This window comes from Passer domesticus, chromosome 7 (assembly GCF_036417665.1).
Source record: "Passer domesticus isolate bPasDom1 chromosome 7, bPasDom1.hap1, whole genome shotgun sequence".
Taxonomy (NCBI): domain Eukaryota; kingdom Metazoa; phylum Chordata; class Aves; order Passeriformes; family Passeridae; genus Passer; species Passer domesticus.
The window spans coordinates 18,462,734-18,470,507 of NC_087480.1; positions in this window are offsets into that span (position 1 = coordinate 18,462,734).

The window sequence follows — 7,774 nt, forward strand, 5'->3', positions numbered from 1 at the left end:
GTCAGAAGGGTCCACACAGAGGTTCTGATTCCTCGGTGCCACGGCCGTGATTCACGAGCCAGGACTGGAGGCAGGAATCTTTCATCCTTAAACAAAGTGGAGCTAAAAAGTCCTAAAAAGGCAACAGAATCCCTGAGTGCCAGACTCCTGTGGGGCACGGAATTATTTTTAGACATTTGGGGCACTGCATTATTTTTATAGGTTTGGGGCACTGAATTATTTTCAAGACATTTGGGGCACTGAATTATTTGTAATCCCTTCGGGGTCTTCTGGCTATACATCCATCAGTGGGAAAATCCCCCTTTGCAGCATCCCTGCTCCTCCTGGTGCTCCCAGCTCTGTCTCCCTCTTCCCCACCCTCATTCCCCCTTCATTCTCCCCCCGTGCAGGGTTTTCCTCTCTGGGTTTAATTAAAACCGCACCCTGGGGGGGGTGAGAAGAGCTCCGGCCTGAAGGGGCTCTCACCCTTGAATCACTGGCACCGTGCAGGCTCCCAGATTCCCAAAATCCGAAGGAAACTCCTCAAACCCCATGTTTTTCTCTTTCCCTGCACCTGCCTCCTCCCGGAGCCGCCAGCTCTGCCGGCAGCGCGGAGCTCCGGGCGCCTGAGGAGAGGCGACAGCAGCGACATTCCCGCTGTGGCTGTGCCCGAGCCTCTCCTGCGCCTCCGCCGAGCTCCTGCAAGCTCCAGCCGCTGCCTGCCTCTATGCAAAGCGGATAATGTGCTGGTGCCCGGGGCTCAGGTGGCTCCGCAGCCCCGGGGAGCAGCGCACTCCGGTCTGAGCCCGGCGGGTCGGAGCTCCTCAATAATTCACGGCCCCGTCCGAGCCGCGCCGCTTCCAGCAGCGGCTGCCGCCTCGCCTCCGGGTGTCGCGGCCCTCTGGTGACAGATCGGGTTGGACAGGGCAGGGAAAAGGCTCTGCTTTAATTGGCTCCTCATGAGGGGAGCTCGGCCGGCAGCGCTGCCCGAGGCGAGGGCAGGGCTGGAAACTCCTCCCGAGGGAGCCAGGGCTCGGGGGCACCACCACGGGAGGGTTTTCTGCCATGCTCTGATGGGACCAGAATTGTCACCACGAGGATGATGGAAATGCTGTGTCCAGGACCTGCTTCCATCCTGGATTTGCCAGGAGAAACAAAGGAGAGTCCATCCATCCCACCTCATCCCTGGATGGACGCTTTGGAGCTGCTTGTCCCTGAAGCAGAGATGTCCCACCCAGACCTTTCCTTGTGGCCTCTTCCAAGCTGGGCAGTTAAAATCCTGATTAAGGAGCACAGACACCTCTGGATTTCAGGCCAGGGCTGTCAGCTGGAGCAGGGCTGGGAATATTTCAGCCGCAGAGGGAAAGGGGTGAGGAATGGCCTGGCCAGAGCAGGAACACCTCCTGAAAAGCAGTGCGGAGCCAGAGGGACGAGGGACACCACGGCCTCCCAGTTTCTCTGCCTTGCACTATCTGCCAGCATTCTGGAGGATTTTATTCCTCCAAGGGAATTGTCCTCCTGGGAGAAGAATTCTGAATTCTGAATTCTGCTCCCAGAACAGGAGAGCCCAGTGAGTCCAGCCTTTCCCTGGAGCAGGTCCCATGGCCTTTGCCCTCTCACTCCCCTGTGGGTGCTTGGGGCCTCTGCAGGATCCAGGGAAAGCTCCAGCAAACCAAAATGAATGGGTTAAAAAAAACTCGTGCAAAGCCCACGGGGTTTCTGGGATGTGGATCATCCCCACAGCGAGCTGGGAACAACCTGGGCTGCCAAACTCCCCCCAAACACTTGGATTTCCATGCACAGAGGATTTATTTTGGTTCTGTTCAGTAGGACCCAGCTGAGATGGGATAAGAAGGGAGGAGGTGGCAGGTGGGTGACAGGAGGGACCTGTGGGGGCCTGGTGCAGCCAGTCTGTTCCTCAGGCTCTGCCACGGCACTGCCCTGGCATGGAGGTGCCAGCTGGCTGTCAGAGCCAGCCTGGGAATGCTGCTGGGACAGGGAACAGGGGGATCTGTCTGGGCAGCAAGGAATCCCCCAGAGCAAACCCAGCCGTGCCCTCCCCTCTCCCTCCTGCAGATGGGAGGGATTCAGCCTCACAGATCTCCAGGTTTCTGGCTCAGACCAGTTTCAGGAGAGTGCTGAGACCCTTCTCTTCTTCACTCATCTCTTCCCAGGAAGGTCTGCCCAGCACTGGAAAAGTCTTTCCAGGGCAGTGGTGGATTCACATTCCTGGAGGGATTTAAAGGCCCTGTGGATGTGGCACTTGGGGACGTGGATCAGAGCTGGAGGAATGGTTGGATTTCATGGTCCCTGAGGGCTTTTCCAGGCTCAGGGACTCTGTCATCTCCAGCCCAAATGAGTCCATGGCTTGTCCTTCCCACTGCTTCCCATGCCACCCTCACCCCTCAGCTGAGGGTCCCTGTCCCTTTGTCCATGGAGCTGCTTTCCCAGTGTCTCAGAGGGTCAAGGACACGTCCAGAGCCACCCCCAGCCACAGCCAGCCCAGCCCAGCTGGAGCTGTGCTGGGAACAGCAATTCCAGCCCTGCTGCCCTGCAGGGAGGGTTCCCTGCCCGGATCTGCAGCTGGGCAGGGACAGGCCCAGGAGCATCAGTGTCGCTTTGCCAGCCAGGGGTGGATTTTGGAAGGCACATCCCTACCCAGCACCGTGCCAGGGAAATTTGTTGGCCCATTTCCCTGGCCGTGTGCCCCGTGTGCCTCATGGCTCGCAGAGATCCAGCAGTGCCAGCGCTCCCAGGGACACAGGGCTGGGGAGGGAGCATTCCTTGTGCTTGGAAGGGGGTTTGGAGCACAGCTCCCATCTCCCTGGGTCAGCTCCTCAGATCCCAGCCCACTTTGGGATAACTCTTCCCCTGAGGGTGGTTTGGAAGAGCAGAGCCCTGCAGGGACTGAACCTGGCACAGGGACAGAACTCTGGAGCTTCCTGAATGGACAATTTATCCTTTCAAAGTTGAGAGAAGGATCAAAAATCCCCAGATCCTGGATGGGAAGGGGCCTTAAAGCCCACCTCATTTCCAAGCCCTGCCGTGAGCAGGGGACCCCCTTGGAAGGGTGGAGGTGGCACTGGGCTGTGCTGCTGTCCCCGAGTGGCTCCGGGCCAGCGCCAGTACCAGGAGCAGTCGGGGACTTCAGCCCTGCCCTGAGTGACAAAGTGACATTTCACATGTGCTGGGCATTCCCAGGGGTGTTCTCTGACAGTTCTTCCTGGTCCTCAGTTCCCTGAGCCTGCCTGGCTCCTCCTTTTCCTGTCAGGAACGTTTGGAAGTGGGGCAAGGAATCATTTTTGGGGAAATGTCTCCCATCTTCCCTCCCTCTTGGTTCCCTCTGGCCCAGGAGGAGCCTGGGACAGGAGCAGTGCAGGGATTTGGGATCTTGGTGACCCTGGTGGATGTGAAACCCTTTCCAAGGGCTTTCATTCCCAACAGATCTTGGACTTGGCCCCGGATGAGTTTTCCTGGAGGATCTGCAGCATCTCCCCAGGCAGGCTGTGCTCCCTCCATCCTAACAGAGACCAGTGATGCCGTGACAAGGGACAGGATGAAAGGAAACAGCCTCAGGTTGTGCCAGAGGAGCTCCGGGTTGGATATTAGGGAGGATTTCCCCACAGAGAAGCTCGTCCAGCCCCGAGTCCCCATCCCTTCAGGGATTTCCCAGCCCTGTGAGTGTGGCACTTGGAGCCGTGGCCTGGGGGTGGCCTTGGCAGAGTTAATGATGGCTGGAGCCATCATTCCTATTTATCTCAAGAGTCAAGGAGCAAAATCCATGGAATTCCAGCTGATCCGCTCCTGTGGCATTCCCAGCTGACAGGAAATTCGGATGAGCCCCACTTTTCCCTGCATCCAATTCTCTCTCCCCTCCCCCCCAGATATAATTAAATTCAATTAATCTGATTATCTGTACAGTCTATCAGAAAAAGAAATCTTAATAGCCTGCTCAATGTGATGAATTAATAGATATTAATTAGAATTCATGGCATTTATCACCATCTCACTGGGCTGGAACTCTGAAAACATTGGGGGAAAAATTCTCATTTTTAGGTTTATGTCAGATCAAACCTTTATCTCATCTGGGCGTGTGTCACACAAAGTTCCAACCCTTGTGACACTGAGGTGGGGACACACACACACATATCCCCTAAAAGGGCCATAAATGGCTGTGGGGTCACCTGCAGGTGGCCCAGAGGTGGATGAATATTTGAATATTTCTCAGTTCTGCTGGAGGCTGCTGGGGTGGGCAGGGGATCTCTCCGTGTGTGCCAGGCCTCGTTGGGTGCTCAGGGATTTGGGAATATCCCAGTCTGTGATCCCCATCCCTCGCTCGGGCTCACTCTATTTGTTGGTTGTGTTTACTCGAGGGGAAAAATGAAAAAAAAGAGAAAGTGGGGCCATGAAGCAAAAGCAGTTTAAAGCTGTGGCAGCTCTGGCTGTGCGGGACATAAATCAGGAGAGAGGGAAGGGAGGGGAGGGAAAGTGGCCGCAGGACCTGGCAGGGGTGGCGGGGAGCAGGGAGAGCCTTTCCGTGACTCCCAGCACCCTCTAGTGGGATCTCCGCCTCTGGAGCATCCCAAAAACCACCGAGCATCCCAAAAACCTGGCACACGGGGGAGGAGGAGGGTGTGCAGCCCTGTCACCCACCAGTGGCTCGGGATCCACCCCAGGGCTGCTCATGCAGATGGGGGAAGGTCCCTGCAGCATCAGGAGCTTTTCCAGAGGAAGGGATAGCCCTGGAATTGTTCACACTGCAAAGATCACTCCCTCCCAGGAGCTGAGTCCCTCCTGTCCTCTCTGCCTCTGCTCCCTGGGATGTCAGTGGAGCCAGGGGTCAGATCAGAGCACCCTGGGAATGCTCGGGAGTGAAACAGCCCCAAAATCTGGGATGGAGCCAGGGCTAGTTCTCCAGGCAGCACAGGGGATCAACCACAGCGTTTCAGGGTGGGAGATCCCAAATGATGCAGCTTCCCTGCATCCCTGGGCCTGCTTCCTTCCTGGCTGCAAAGAAAGAAACCTGGGGGAGTGGAAAATAATCCTGTGGGAATTTGCCATTAAAGAATATGAGGCAAAACCCCATTCCTGCTCTTCCCTGGAACAAAGCAGTGACTTCTTGGCCTGATTTTTTTAGAATGGAAAATGGAATTGTGGAATGGTTTGGATGGGAAGGGACTTTTCTTAGGTTGGAAATACAAGATGTTATTGGTGTGTGTGTTCTGTCCCCACCTGCCAGAGCTGGGCAGCTCTCTGCTGTCCATGGGGCAGTTTTTTCTTTATCTCTGCCACAGCCAATCCTCCCTCCAGGAGATCTCTGCTGTCCATGGCCAGGGAGTGTCCCCGCAGGGCTGATCAAATTCCAGCATCCCATGGGGAGATGCTCCGCCCAGGGCAGGAGCCAAGCATTCCTACCTGGATACAATCTGAGCCTGGAGCAGCACAGCAGCCTTTGCCCCCTGCATTCCCAGAGGAGCAGCTTTCTCCTACCCTGCATTCCCAGAGGAGCAGCTTTCTCCTGCCCTGCATTCCCAGAGGAGCACCAGGCCCATCTCCAGCAGCCCTGGAGCTGCAGAGGAAAACTCCCCCCTTGTGCAGGATCCCTGCTCCAGCAGGAGCACAGCTGGCACTGCAGGAGGGCTGAGCCCCCATGGGATGGGACTGTGCCACCACCCTGACACACAGGGGGTCAGGGCATGTTCTGACTCTGGCAGTGGTGGGGTTTTTGTATACTATTACATTTGTATATTAATTTTTCCTTGTAAAGAACTGTTATTCCTACTCCCATACCTTTACCTAAGAGCCCCTTAATTTCAAAATTATAACAATTCAGAGGCAGGGATTTTACATTTCCATTTCAAGGGAGGCTCCTGCCTTCCTTAGCAGACACCTGGCTTTTCAAACCAGGACAGGACTTTAGAGCTCATCCCATCCCACCCCTGCCATGGCAGGGACACCTTCCACTGTCCCAGGCTGCTCCCAGCCTCAATGTCCAGCCACTGCCAGGGATCCAGGGGCAGCCCCAGCCTGTTTCCCTGACTAGACCTGGATGATCTTCCAGAGCAGAGGCTGCCCATGCCGGGATCAGCAATTCCAGCTCTCCTGGGTTATCCTTTGGAACACTCCAACCAGCTATCCCAAAGTGTTGGAGCCATTTTTCCAACTGGAATCCTGAGGCTGTGGCTTCCCCAGGGCAATTCCATGTGACCTAAAAAGCTGCTGCTCGGTGTGTTTTAAAGCTTTGCCTCTTCATTTGCAGAGTGGCTTTTGTCCCCAAGCACTGGGTGGGGGGACAAATAATTCCTGAGGACTTTATGGGGTATGGAACAGAACAAATGGCTTCTCCTAAAATGTTTTCTATCTTCCATAAATCTTGATTCTGCTGCTCTATCATTTCCTAACACAAAGCAGCTCAAAACCCAGGAAAAAAATATTGATTGGTGATGTTTTTATAATCCCAGGTGTGATTCCTGTGTGGCAAAGACGAGAGGGCAAAAATTTGCTTTCCTGGGATTGCACATCCAGATCCCACTCAGCTGCTGCTGCCTCCAGCCATCCTCTCTGGGAGAAGGGATGGGATAGGAGTAAGGCCAGGTCATGCCTCATCCATCTCCTGGCAGGGAGCTGCTTCCTGACCTGATTTCCCATTTCCAGCTGCCTCCAGGCTGTTGCTGCACAGCCTGCGAGGAATCCCCCAGCAGTGGCTTCTCCACTGCCCTGCTCCTCATCCAGGGTCTGGAGGGATGGGCAGGAGAGCTGCAGGGCTTGTAAAGCTGGGAATGTCAAGAGAAGATAATGGGAGCCTTTACATTACCCCAGTTTGAGTTTTTGGATCTTATAATCATGGAAAGGTTTGGCTTTGGGAAGGAATATCATCTATTTAATCTGTTTCCACCCTCCCAGCTTTTCAGAGCTGTCTGCAAGGTGGTTTCACCCAGAAGAGCCTGGAAAAGGCCATTTCTGCATCTTCCCATGGGTTCTACCAATTTCTTATCTGAAAAATGAAGTGGGAACACCTCCAATCCCAAACTCTGCTCATTGCCAGCAGGGAAGAGGGGACAAATCAGCTTTACGGGATGCAGCTCCAGCACAGGGCCTGGGCTTGTCTCTGTGTGCAAGAAAGCAAATCGAGAGCTGAAGACAAAGAGCCCCCCTTGAACTGAGCAAGGCTCAGAGCACACGAGCAGAGCAGGAGGAGAATTCATGAAAAATGAACGAAGAGCAGGCGGCTGCCAGGAGCAGAGGAGATGAAGCTCCCGGAGTTATCTGGGGCATGAAGAAACTCAGCAGGCCAGAAAAATGTGAGCAGAGAGCAGCGGAGGTGAAAAGCGAGGCTTTATGTTTAATTAATCACCCTGTTTGCGTTGGAATGGCGGCGTCCTGCTGGGGACAGCAGGGACAGCAGGGACAGCAGGGACACGCCAGCCCTGGCTGTGCCACCGGGTCCCACCAGTACAACTGGCTCCTGATGTCCTGTTGGAACCCTGGTTAGTGAGAATTTCAGACTTTCTGTGCTGCCAGGCACTGACCCTCAGGAGAACACTGCACTGACCTGAGGCCATGGAGAAGCTTCCAAAATGGAATGACAGCACTGGGATTGTGGGTGTGGGGTTTGAGTAGAATTGTGTGATATCACAGGGTGGAAAACTCAGAGTTTAAGGTTTTAGAATATAGCAATATATATAAAAAAGATGGAGGTTTTAGGGCAGAGGCTGGTCCTTCTTCTTCACCTTCTTCTCCCTGGGTTTGGGTGGTTTTGTGTAATTGGATAAAAAAGTCCACAGGTGTTTTGTTA